This window comes from Mustela erminea, chromosome 8, assembly GCF_009829155.1.
Source record: "Mustela erminea isolate mMusErm1 chromosome 8, mMusErm1.Pri, whole genome shotgun sequence".
NCBI lineage: Eukaryota > Metazoa > Chordata > Mammalia > Carnivora > Mustelidae > Mustela > Mustela erminea.
The window spans coordinates 31,267,677-31,281,223 of record NC_045621.1 but is presented as its reverse complement, the minus strand read 5'-3'; the positions used below and the strand labels follow the sequence as shown (position 1 = coordinate 31,281,223).

The 13,547-nt window shown below is 37.2% G+C and overlaps 1 long non-coding RNA gene across 1 annotated transcript in view; it reads right to left on the bottom strand.

Annotated features, from left to right (window-relative positions):
* Positions 1-1,556: 1,556 nt before the first annotated feature.
* Positions 1,557-13,547, bottom strand: part of LOC116597632 — a 16,860-nt gene continuing 4,869 nt past the window's right edge. Inside the window, exons 2-4 of the long non-coding RNA XR_004288701.1 lie at positions 7,251-7,292; positions 4,922-5,379; positions 1,557-2,165 (exon numbers count right to left, since the gene is read on the bottom strand). This is a non-coding gene — a long non-coding RNA (uncharacterized LOC116597632). The remainder of the gene's footprint in view (positions 2,166-4,921; positions 5,380-7,250; positions 7,293-13,547) is intronic.

Below are 13,547 nucleotides of genomic sequence, written 5' to 3'. Positions count from 1 at the left end.
TGACCATCTCTCTTTTCTTTTACTAAATTTCTGAAAAAGGAATTTTTACACCATTGCTTCTGCTTTCTTTCCTCCTGCTCCCTTCTCAAGCCCTTAAACACTGGCAAAAAAAGAAAAAAAAGATGTTACTTTGGTCTCTGGGTTACTGCATTTTCCTGTTTGTTTGTTTGTTTGTTTTTCTTTCTTGGTGGGTCCTTCTCATTCTCCTCATTTTTCTCCTATTCTCCCATTCCATATTTAATATTTAATTTATTTCCAAATTTTTTGCTTGCTATCATAGTCACTGATATTTTATTACTTACACTACCATTATTTTTAATCACTTAATTAACATATAGTATATAGATAGTTACAGAAGTAGAGTTTGGCGATTCATCAGTTGCATTTAACACCCAGTGCTCATTATATCAAGTGTCCTCCTTAATGCCCATCACCCAGTTAGCTCATTCGCCAACCCCTGCAACCTGCAATTTGTTTCCTATAGTTAAGAGTTTCTTATGGTTTCCTTTAATTTTTGTCTCATTTTATTTTCCCAAGTTTCCTTACGACAGTCATCTGCAAACCTGAGTCCCTGCCCTTCCTCTCTCCAGAGCTCCAACTTCCTGCTCTGAACCCCATTGGTAACTTCCACTTATGTGTCCTTTCATATTCTTCTCATTTAAAAAAAAAAAAATTCGGCCCAGTTATCTCCTCTTCAAAACCCCTTTTCTTATCTTTCCTAATTCTGTTAATAACGCCATCACAAAATCATCATTGAAATCTTGGAGTTCTCTTCATTTTCTCCTCCTTTCTCTTGCTACCCGAATTGATCAGTATGGGAAGAAACTCCTTCCGTTCTGTCCCCTGTCTGTCCCCACTTCTTTGTTTCCTGTTCCTGCCACCTTCATCCAGACCCTCCCCTTCTCTCACCTACACCCCCTGAGTTCTCCTCACTGACTTCTCTCACGACCCGTATCTCTCCAGCACTCTGTCCCCCACACTGCTCTTAGAGCTTTCCTTCTCAAACCCAGCTGCTATCACACCGAGTCTCCATGTTTAAGAATGTTCTACACTCTTCTGCCTAAAGAGTTGAATTTAAAAAACATTTTATATAATTTCAAGTCTTCTCCCTGGACCTATTCTCTTTTCCCTTCTACCTTCCTTTTTTTTTTTTTCTCTTATACTCCTCCTATGATCAGTCTGCTTCCTCTGCCATTTTGATTTGTTGATGTGGTTCCCGTATTTCAATGATCAGTCCAAGACTCAAAAGACCATCAGACAAACCTTCCCTGGACATTCTATTAATAGACGCTTATTCCTTCTAGCTTCTTCTGCGGAGTCTTCCATAGCCCTTTTCTCTGTCTTGCATTGCTGTCAGGGGAGTAACTCAAGAGTCTATGTTTATCTTGACCTCTCCAAGGACCTGGCACCTGGAGGAGGCACTCACCTCTTCATGGCTCTAAACGCAGCTGAAGCTTGACAATGATGGAAACAAGAACCTGGTGCTTATTACTTAGAAATCATTTAAAACGATGAACACTTTCAAAGATTTTATTCAGCACTGTTCAAATAAGGGAACTGTTTTCTTTTTCATGGTTTATAATTTATTCTATCAGACAGGTGTAAAATGGCTGTGGAAAGGCACAGATGCAAATTAATTATCCATTTAACCTCTGACAAAAGAAAATAATCTGACTCCCTTTGAAGCGTCTTTCCAACCGCCCCCCCCCCGCTCCTCCCCCCCAATCAGGATAATAATGTAAAATTTTACTGATATCTTTCAAGGACAGTGTCACGTTTATGGCCCCTTGTCACAGAGTCTCCGGTAGCTGAGCAGACTGTGGGAGGTGATAAGGGTGGGTAAACAGAGCTCTTCGGAGAGGGAGGCAGGTTTATACGCGGCTCATGGTGATTAAGGAAAGAGCTGGGTGATACCCGGTGGGACTCACATGTGCATTAACAAACTGGGGGAGAGCAGGGTTAATGATTCTGTATGAGAAGAATGAGTAAACATAGATTAGGATTGCCTTTCTGGAAACCACCATAGAAAATTAGCCGAAGCAGCACTCCACCGTCTGATTGTGATTCCGAAGAACTTCCTCCCTGAATTGCAGAAGTTTCCACTGGGTGGATTAATACGCAGAGAACTTTGAAGGGGTTTCTTCTCTAGGTCTTCAGCTTCTTTGCTAGGAAAGAAAAACAGTCAAAACAAGTCATTCATTTTTAAAGATTGCTTTAACAATATTTACCATAGAACCACATTCGCTTCCTATCAAGGCAACATTTCTCGGGGCTTTTTTTTTTTTTTTTAAGAAAGAGAAAAGGAGAGTGTCCCTCAAGTGGGTTTTGAAGCATTATAAAAATGTGGCATGTCAACTATTTGCACAAAAATTCAATCACTTTAAAGACTGAGAGTGACCGACTTCAAGCACAGCATCTTGAGAAATTATCTCTTAAATGGAGTAGCTTTATGTCTAAGTTAACTTTTTAAATAGTCATTTATTCAGCAGGAAGACATTTGTAGTTTTCCTTTTTTTTTTTAAAAAAGAGCAACTGATGACATATAAGTCATCTCTTCTGTATGGTACTAATTAGGCAGTTTAAAAAAAAATATTGAAGTCCTACTCTCTTTTCCTACTGAGTATGCACCAGCTAATGGGAAATCAGAATGTCTGTACGTCTCCTGAATTCAAACAAAATTAAGGTGAACTGAAACTTAATGCAGGTAACAGAAGGAAAGGGCATGAGAGGTGGAAGGCTGGTTGAGATGTGGCCCTCATCCCATGCCCCTACTGCCCTGGTCTTCCTAAACAAACACCAGCAGGGGTTTCAGAAGAAGAGAAAAACATCAGAATTGCCCTCTACAGGAGAAATAGCGCCCCCCTCCCCCACATACCCAACAAGGACTCTGGGTGAGTCCCAGTATCTGGTGATGTCTTCGAAGTGGAATTGCTAGGACAGAGGGGATGCACATTTCCCGTTCCGATACCTGTTGCCACTTGGGAATGGTTGTACATATATTCAAATATTTAAGTATGAAATGTGTAACTATGCAAAGATCCATCTTTTTCCCTTTCCCCATAGTTGGGAGTCATTACACCGATTTGAACAAATCATTTTCATAACTGTTCTTGGAAATCATCTCCAGATCTAATTTTGAAGGGGTTTAGAAACCATCCCTTTCTGTTCAACTTACAACTTATTCTTAAATAAAACCAGTATTACTCAGCCTAACCACCTCTCCATCTCCAGACTTCCTTTCAAAGGACTTTTGATTACTTTTCAGAAATGAAAATCCATTTTCATGTGTTGAAGTTCCTTTATTTTGGAAGATAGTCAAAACGATAGAGTGCGCTCCCTGAAGGCTTAACCAGAAAAGTCAGAAACACTTTCAAGAAATTGCTGCAGCCTTATTTAAAGCTTATAGCTTCCTAAGGTAACCCCTTCCCCTCCACGAGGGTGTAGGGGGGTGTAGGGGAGTGGGGGGGAAGCCCTATTTATTGAGAAGTGTGGAGTTTGGTGTATTTGTTTTAAAACTCATTTGCTTTACGTTGTTGAGAAATGTTCGTTAGTGGCAGGTCGCCTCTACCTGTAATTCCTTTAATCAAAGTATTTTGTCAAAAGGGCTGTAAAACATTTATTTGGCTTGGTTTCATCAATAGAGTGACAGAACGATCTCTGTATTAAGTGTCTCATCTTTCACCTGGAATTGTTCTGACTGAAAACAATGTGTCTTCTAAGTACACAGTAAATCAACGGCTTGATTTCAAAAGATAGGCCACCCTTCAAAGAGCTTGGGGTCATTCCATTTTGCACGCTCTGTCCAAGATAATTTCTAATTTGCCTTTTTCAAGGCGAGCATGGAAAAACGCTCTCATAAGGTTGAGAATTTTCTCTTTCTTTTCTGCCCAAGAATGTCACGCAACTTTCAAATCATCGCAAAGCAAACAAAAACAGCCTCCCACCTCCCCTCTGGTGAAAATCGTTCAGTTTAAAGGCGAGGTCTGGTTTCAGTAATATGAAATTCTTTGTTAGCCTTAGAAATGGGAGATCAATGACTTATTCTTGTAATCCCTTAACTCTTAAACAGTCTCCCAGAAAGCTGGTTTCAAAAAAATAAGACCAGGCTTTGCATTTAGATAGACACTCAAGTGAGTCACGGGGAATGTGTGAGCTCCTTTTGGTGCTGTGTTTTCTTCCCGTCAGACCAATAAATTCCTACAGGTCTCAGCTCTTTAATTCCCTTTAGGGAGGGCTGGGATAAAGAATATCAGCCCATTCTAAAAAATCCTGCTGTTTTTATGACATACAGAAATAGCTACAAGAAATACCTTAATCATTTTTACTTGCAAGGCCATGTAACTTATTTTTTTTCCTCCAGAGTTAATGATCACTAAGGGCCCGCACACATGCACGCAGAACCCTGGCCCTTGGGTCTCCCTAAGTCACGTTTATGGTTCGGCCCCCAAATAAAACTATGTTGAGTTCTCTGAATCTGCGTTCCTGCTCTAGCCTTCAGGGTTTATAGGCTTCCACTTCATTTCCTCTGCTAGCCATGTTGCAGCTATAATATTTCAGTTCCTGAGCATTTACTTAGCAGGGCCAGACTAATCCAGCTTAAATTTGCACTCATGGTGTAAAACTGATTGAGGCCTGTCTCCATTCATCAGCATCCTCAAGATGGGACCCCGTATTCTGGCCTCAGTACTTTTGTACAGTCTTATGTCTGGAATGACCTTTCTCCAATCCATTTAACGCTATTCTTTCTTCCATCAGAGCTCAGACAAGTCCCACTGCCTCCCATGAGCCTTCCCCAGCTTTGGAAATGATCAGAGCTTCACAACTCTTCTTTCTTCTTGGAAATCCTATAATATAAAATACAATGTTTAAAACTTATTATTTTTCCTTTGTTGGGAATTATTTTCTGAAAGGGACTACCTACCTCAGGGGCATTGCATATCTCCTGGCAGCCCTCTTCCCCAATGCTTCCCAACACAAGGCCTGGGGCAGGAGTCAAACTGGGTCCTCACACACTCTAATTATCTTGTATTGTAGTTCAGTCTGCATGCAGGAAAAGATGTGAAAGCACAGGGATTTTATTTGAGCTGTACAAACAGAGGCTTGATGCCAGTAACAGTTTTGCACGTTTTCATTGTTTGGATGAGTAATTACATCAAATGTGTAATATCCTTCTTGTGAATTTTATGTGCATTATGTTTAACACAAGCCTCCTCTTTTTCATTGTTTCCAGTTTTCAAAAATGTAAGCCAACCACCTCTTTGGAAAATTTCCATTTCTGTTTTTCTTCTTAACGATTTGTTCTTTTCTAAGCTTTTTTTCTGAGCCTTCCTTTTATATTTTTCATTTCTATCATGTTCTCAGTTTGTCATTCTCAAGAATCTAAAGGATTAAAAAAGAACATGTATGTTAAATACATACCTAAAATATCTGAAAAAGAACATGTCTGTGTACACTCACTGCTTACAAAACTTGAAAACATTTTCATCAGTGATGTAAATTCAAGTAAAAGTAACATTTTTAACATCGGAAATTATTACTTACACTTTTCAAAGCTGTAATTTTTTTCTCTAAATTATTTGAAATTATCTACAAAGTTAAAAGGGAAATGTGTTATTAAAAAGTATCAACATTCTTAACAAAATTGTTACACTGAATCACAAAATTTTATTTAAAAATCCTTTTCTTTGTTTTCTTGGAAACTTTTTATTATGGAGAAATTCAAACATACTAAAATAGGCAGAATAATATAATAAACTCCCACAGACTTATTACCTAGCTTCCATGAATTGCTCAGTCCTGGCCAATCTTATTTCATCTTCCTATCCCCACCCTTCTCCCATTATTTTGAAGGAAATCCCACATGTCGTATAATCTGACCTGTGAATATGTCAGCAACACGTCTAAAAGATGAGATTTTTAACCAATCACATTATCATCATCATGTCTTAAAGATAACAATAATTCCTTAGTATCAACAAATAACTAGCAATTGTTCAATATTTCAGTGTGTCAAATGTCACATACATATCTTATGGTTGGGATCAAAACACAAATAAACCTCATACATTGTGACTTGCTGAAATATCTATTAAGTCTCAATGTTTTGGTTTTCTTTTCCTTTCTGTCTCTTTGTTTCTCTTTCTCTCTGTCTTTATTGCTATCTCTCTCTCTCCTTTTCATTTTAATTATTGAGAGAACTGCCTTGTTTGTTCTATAGAGTTTTGTCCAGTCTGAGTTTGGTGATTACAACCCTATTGTACTATTGAACATTTTTGATACTAATATTCAATTGCAGCATTAGTTACAATAGCCAAGTTATGGAAGCAACCTAACTGCCCATTGATAGATGAATGGATAAAGAAGATATGGTAGAGATAGACAATGGAATACTACTCAGCTCTGAAAAAGAATGAGATCTTGCCATCTGCAACAACAAGAATGGACCTTGAGGGTATTATGCCAAGTGAAATACGTCGAACAGAGAAAACAAACACTATATAACTTTATTTACATGTAGAATCTGAAAAATAAAACAAATGAACAAACAAGACAAGACAAAACAAAACATAAACAGAGTCCTAGACACAGAGAACCAATAGGTGGTTGCCAGAGGGGAGTGGTGATAGAAAAAAACAGCAAAATTGGTGAAGGCCATCAAGAAGTCCAAACTTCTACTTGTAAGATAAGTAAGTCACTGGGATATAAGATATAGCCTCAGGAATATAGTTAATAATATTATAATAACTTTGTATAGGGATGCCTGGGTGGCTCAATCAGTTAAGTGTCTGCCTTTGGCTTGGGTCATGATCCCAGGACCTTGAGATTAAGTCCTGCATTGGGCTCTTTTCTCAGTGGGGAGCCTGCTTCTCCCTCTAATTTCCTTTCTCTCTCTCCCTCTCTCTGATAAAACAGAGAAACTAAAAAACCCCCCAAGACCCCCAGCTTTGTATAATGACAACAGGTAACTAGATCTATTGAGATGATCATTTCATAATGTATGAAAATATCAAATCACAGCATTGAATACCTAAAACTAACAGAATTCTATATGTCAATCGTAATTCAATAAAAACACTTAGTTACACTTTATTTAATGCTTTGTAAAATTATAAATATTTGCAGTTTTGCATCCAACATCCAATTAGTTGTCAATGCAAAAAACTTGTGTGTGTACACCTACATGTTTAAGAGTGAAGCAAACTCTATAATACAAAATCTTCCACCAGCCACTGTGTAACTTCCATACTTACCCTGCACATTCTCTAGTACTCCCCAGAATCACAAATTGGAACCTGAAGAGAAGCAAGAAAATAGATACTTGACTTGACTGAAAAATTATACTTTGTTTTGTTGGAGCTATTGTGTTGGTGTTGAGAGGAAGATTACACAATGTATTTGATTTGTCTCTTACCTAAGCTTCCCCCACTCCATCCTATTTGCATCGTCCACCTCTGTTACTGGGGACAGTACAATACTCCTGGCCCCACAGCCCTCACGTTTGGTTTCCTAGGCCATTGGGAGATAGAGAGGTGAAAACATTTCCTTGGGCCTGACTGGTATTAGTCACGAGAACAGATGTTGAGAAGTACAGATTGTACTAGGCTAACACTGAGTGTTGGACCCCAAGTGAGGAGCTTGGCAGGCATTTAAAAATAAGACTCAGTGGGTCTCCTATCAACCATCAGATAAGTGACTTCCAGGGCGACAAGAAATCTACACAGTGGTCCAAACAGAGACGTGGCTTCTCTCCAACATGTTTCTCTGCTGATTTTATGTGAAGCTAAAGGCTTTTGGACAGTGATTAAAGGCTGGGTTAGGCAACTGATCAGATTCATAGATTGTTCTTTGAGATAGGAAGGGTTTCAAGTGCCACAAAGATTAGCCAGGAGACTAGTCAAGTCCTCAGAGATAGGCCCGTCACCACTCATTTTAGCTTCTCTTCAGGAGATACACACAGACCTCAGGTACTAATTAGATCGCTATGATACCGAGCAAGGGACTGAACATTCTGGTCTACAGGTTCCTGGGTTGTAAACTGAGGAGGCCAAACCATAGGATCTCTAGGAAGCATTCTGACAGTTTTGCATCCTGAATTCGTCCCAGAAGTGTGAGCACCACTCGGTTTGGTGTGACCCAGTCTTTTATTTGATCCATGCCTGCACATGGGGCCACTTGCACTAACTCATAGCTAGCCTATGGAAATAGGTAGGAACGAGAAGCCCCTGCAACAACACCTCACACATTGCTGTTTCTAATCTTTATTTATGGATTGAATAAAATGTCCTTTGCTACGTGACCCTAGATAACTCCTGTGAGTTCCCAAATCCGTCCTTTACCTGCAGTTCCTGTGGTCTCACTGTTGACCCCATTCTTTCCCCATTCTTCGTTGCCATTTTGAGACCATTGGTACCCACTGGCTTGGCCAAAGGCAGAAGGAAGCAGCACGTCTTGTGTGGGGAGGCATTTGATAAAGATATTAAAGTAATACATGCATCAACTCTTATGCAAAGCGGTATGCAAATTCAGTTAAAGGGAGCATCATAATGGTAGTTTGTCAAAGCTTTGACTGTGTCAGCCTGGAAAAAGTTGAGAAGTGCTGTGTTAAGCTAATATTTCTGGTCTGTGCAGGCTTTTTCAGAGTAAAAATACATCGCTATTAACCCATCAAAATGTTGTTTATGAAAATAAATAAAGCAGCAGCATCACCTGCTTCCATTAATAATGGAGGTTTAATAATTATAGAAATATTTTGGTAAAATTATTTGAGTCTTCTATGTCAAAATAAATATGTTTTATTCTCTTCCTATTTCACTACCTTCTACAAAGGCTTTATTCTCATGGGCTTTTGTTCTCTGGATTTATATGGCATCTATTCCTGTGAATACCATTGTCTGGCTATACGAATTTTTTTTTTTTTTTAAGTAACTTGTTTTTTATTGAAGTGTGGCATATATATGTACCTACAGAAAGGCATGTAACCACACTCAGAGCACTATGTTAAGTCCCAATAGCTTAACGAATGCCCCTTCCCAGTCATTTGGTCCTGCTCAAAGGTAATCATTCTTGACATCTATCATGAATTATTTTTGACTGGGTTTGAGCTCTGAATACATGAAGTCGTGCAGTAGGTGCACTTCCCTTCCACCCACCTTCTGCTCCTTCTTCCTCCCCTCCCTCTTTCTCTCTCTCTCTCTTTCTTTCTTTGCCCAATATTGTATTTGTAAGATCTTCCCATGTTGTATTTTGTGATAGATCGTCTATTTATACTGGTTTACAGCGCTCCATTGTAGAGCAGCCATGGCGGGGTGCGTGTCAGACCGAGGAATGGTGATCTATAACCTCCAGCTACAGTGCTTTGGATCCACTGATGCAGTCGAACCTCGGGGACCTGCTTTCTGGGAGCAGCATCCAGCCGGTGACTCAACATGGCTGGCCTTAAGGTCTGAGTATTGGTGCTCAGTGGGGACTCCTCTGTGGGCAGAATTTGCATGGACACTCCCCACCAGACCAGCTGCGACATTCTCAGAGCCACCCCACGTCGAAGCTGCTCTCCGACTCTCCCGTCCTTCCCTCTTCCTTCTACAGGTCCACAGGACCTGCATTGCCTTCTGAAGACGTACTCTACGTTCTCATGCTCTGTCCATCAGTAAATATTGTGCACTCCTAACTGCATCTGATTATGTGCTTCCCAGAGAGGGTGAACTAACACATAACACAATTATACCACCAGTTATTCATCCGTTCTCTTGTGGGCAAACATTTTAGTTATTTCTAGTCCTGAAGAGCCATGAAAAGTGTTTCTTAAAACATTCCTGTACATGCTTTGGGGGCACATTTGTATGCAAATCAGTTGGATCACTGTGGAATTGCTGGTTACAGGTTATGTGTGGTTTTAACTGCAGTAGATCCTATCTGAGCTTAACCAAATGATTATCAGTCTACATTGCCACCAATACAATATGAAAGTTCTAATTGTTCCACATACTTTCCTACACTCAGTATGGTTTTCAGACTTCTCAGTACCTTGTTTCTCCAATGTCTAATAACGTTGAGCACATTTTAATATCTGTTTATCATTTATATATCCTTTTATGTAAAGCATCTATTCATATGTGATTATTTTTCTAATACTTACCCCATATTTTCTTTATTGACTTACAGGAGTTTTTATATGTTTTGGATATGACTCTCGAATACCTTTCTCCGCTCTGAGCCATGCTTTCTTTTCTTCTTTTTTTTAATTCTTTTTTTTTTTATTAAATTGATTTATTTATTTTCAGAAAAACAGTATTCATTATTTTTTCACCACACCCAGTGCTCCATGCAATCCGTGCCCTCTATAATACCCATCACCTGGTACCCCGACCTCCCACCCCCCCAGCCACTTCAAACCCCTCAGATTGTTTTTCTGAGCCATGCTTTCTTAATGATGATTCTGATACACAGAACTACTTAATTAACAAAGTGTAATTTATCAATCTTTGCTCCTTTTTAAGAACTTTCTTTTGACCCTTTAAGAAATCTTTATTTTTCTAAAGTTCATAAATACAGTTGCCAATATTTTTTTCTAGAAGCTTTTCCTTTCCACAGTTAAGAACATACCTGGAGTTGATTTTTGTGTGTAATGTGTAGTAGGGATCATTACTAATTTTTTAAATATATAAATATCCATTTGACTCAGCTTCATTTATTAAAAAGGCCACCGTCCCTTCACTGCATAGCACTGTTGCTTTTTGCCACAAATCATGCGGTCCGTTTCTTTATTTTCTCTTTTGTTCCAATGATCTATTTGTGTATCTTTGAATTAATGCTATACTCCCCTAATAACTTGACTTTATGATAATTTTGGCTATCTAGTGCTTAATTCTTGCAATATTCTCCTTTACCTTAGATTGTCTTGGCTATTCTAGCATTTTCATATGGAGTTTGTAATCAGATTGTCAAGCTATGCAGATATACTGTTGGGATTTTGACTGGGATTTGCTGATCCTCAGATCAATGTGAAGAAACGGACCACACTGAATGCTCCAATCCAAGAATGTGGTGTATCTCTCCATTAGTCTAGATATTCTGTAATTAAGCTCAGTAATACTTTCTGATTTATAGACAGGTTTTGTTTGATTTATTCCTAAATTCCAATTTATGCACTGATTTTGTTTGATTTATTCTTAAATAGATGATTATTCTTGATAGCATTATGAAGTTTTATTTTCAAATTTTATATTCTAAATATTTGTTTCTGTTGTATGAAGATGAACTTAATTTTGTATATTGATCTTGAAGGTAACAACTTTTGTTGTTTATTGGTTCTTTGTCATTTTCTATTCACACATTTATATTTTCCATGAATAATGAGCGTTTTATGTTTTCAAATCCTTATACTTTTTTTTCTTATTATATTGCATTGGCTAAGATATTCCTTACAATGTTGAATAAAATTGTGATGTCAGATATCCTTGATGCATTCTTGATCTTGGAAATGACAAGGGGTATCCTTTTAATCTTTCACTATTAGCTATTGTTTTGGGGAAAGCTGTTCTTTGTTAGACTGAAAACAATTTCTTATTCCTGGTTTACTCAACGTTTTGTTTTTATCATAAATGTGTGCTGATTTTTATCAAATGCTTCCCTACATCTACTGAGAAGTGTTTCTCTTTTATTTTGTTAATATGGTGAATTACATTAATTTATTTTTAAATGTTACTTATCTTAAAAAAAATCCTGGAATAAATCCCACTTAGCAATGATATATCATCCTTATTATACTTTTACTGAGTACAATTAGCTAATATTTGTTTAAAATTACTATACCTAAACTTATAAGAGAAATTTTCCTATAATTTTCCTTTCTTCTAATATTCTTGTCAGGTTTTGGTATCAAGGTTAATCTTGCATTATAGAAAAAAGGTGTAAAGTTCTTCTTTTTAAATATTTTTCTGTTCTCCAATTTAATATTGGCATAGTTTCCTCTTTAGATATTTAGGATATTTCACCAATGAAGCTATCTAGACCAGTAATCTTCTTTATAAAATAAGTTTTGAAATTACCCAATAAATTTCTTTAGTATAACCTATTCAGATTTTTTATTTTTGTTGTGTGTTAGTTTTGTTAAATAAAACTTTTCAAGGATGCTTATGTTTTATTTAAGACTTTAAATTTATGGGCATAAAATTGTGCATCATACCCTTTTACTGTTTTTTAAGTTTCCAAAAGATCTGCAATACTGTCCCCTTTTACTGTCCTGATATTATCTGTGCCATTTGATTTATCAATTCTATTAACATTTTTGAAAAAAACTCTTCTGTTTTGTTCTATTGTATATTTACCTTCCATCTAATTAATTGCTGCCCTTGTCCTCCTTCCTTGAGATTAATTATATCCTTTTTTTTGAGAAAAAAACTTAGATAATTGTTTTTCAAATTATATATATTTATAATATATAACATTATATTATATATAATTACATTATATATTTTGCGTGTGTGTGTGTATTCCTATATATTCTCCAGGAAGGATTTATTTGATTTCTTACAGGGAGTTAGCCTAAGTATAATCATCTTGATTTAATTAGGTATTGAGATACTTTGAGACTGAAGTTTAAGTTTTGTGAGGGGTTGTCTATTTTCATTTTTCTCTAATACCTAAAATGTTACCATTCAGGAATCTCAATTAAGACTTGGAATGTTAATCAGCGCTCCTTCTGCTTGGCAGGTCCTGAATGCTGATTTCTTTTCTTTCTTTCTTTCTTTCTTTTTTTTTTTTTTTTCTCCTCAGCTCCATGGTACAGATGAAAGCTCATCATAGCTTTTTTTTTTTTTAAACTAATAAATGACTTTTTAAAGCAGTTTTAGATTCATAGCAGAGTAGAAAGTACAGAGAGTTCCCACATGCTCCATGTCCCCCCAACCCCCATTCAACCTTCCCTACTATCAACATGCTGCACAATGAGACACATTTGTTACAACTGACACATTACTGACATTGACACATCATTATCACTCAAAGTTCATAGTTTCCATTATAGTTCACTCTTGGCCTTGGGTAGTCTCTGGGTGCTGAAAATCTATAAGGACACATATCCACTACTATAATATTGTACAGAATATTTTCACTGCCTTTTAAGTCCTTTGTGCAAAGCCTGTTCTTTTTAGTGGCGTCAAAGTTGAACATTCTTCCTAATTTACTGGCCTCTTTCTTCTGAAATCTTAGGATCGATCAAATGCTGAAAGTTTAGAAGCTCAATATTATGTTAGGCTTCCTTCTCTTAGAGTCTCTTTTTCTTTGATCTCGCTGTTCTTAAGTCTTAGAAACTTAGTGGTTTGTTTTCCAAAACCTTAAGTAGCTGCTGTTTTAGTTCAATTTTGTTTTATATTGTGTTCAGCTTTTATGTTTTTTTCTTAGGGAGTGGTTTTATCTGATAGAAGCTAGTCCTCTAGCCACGTTAACTTTATAGAACTGCTAATATAATTGGTTTCATCTGAGCTAATTATTTTGTTGACATGTGAAGACTACAAAGTTGTCAGAATAGAGAAAAAACTATTCTTGTT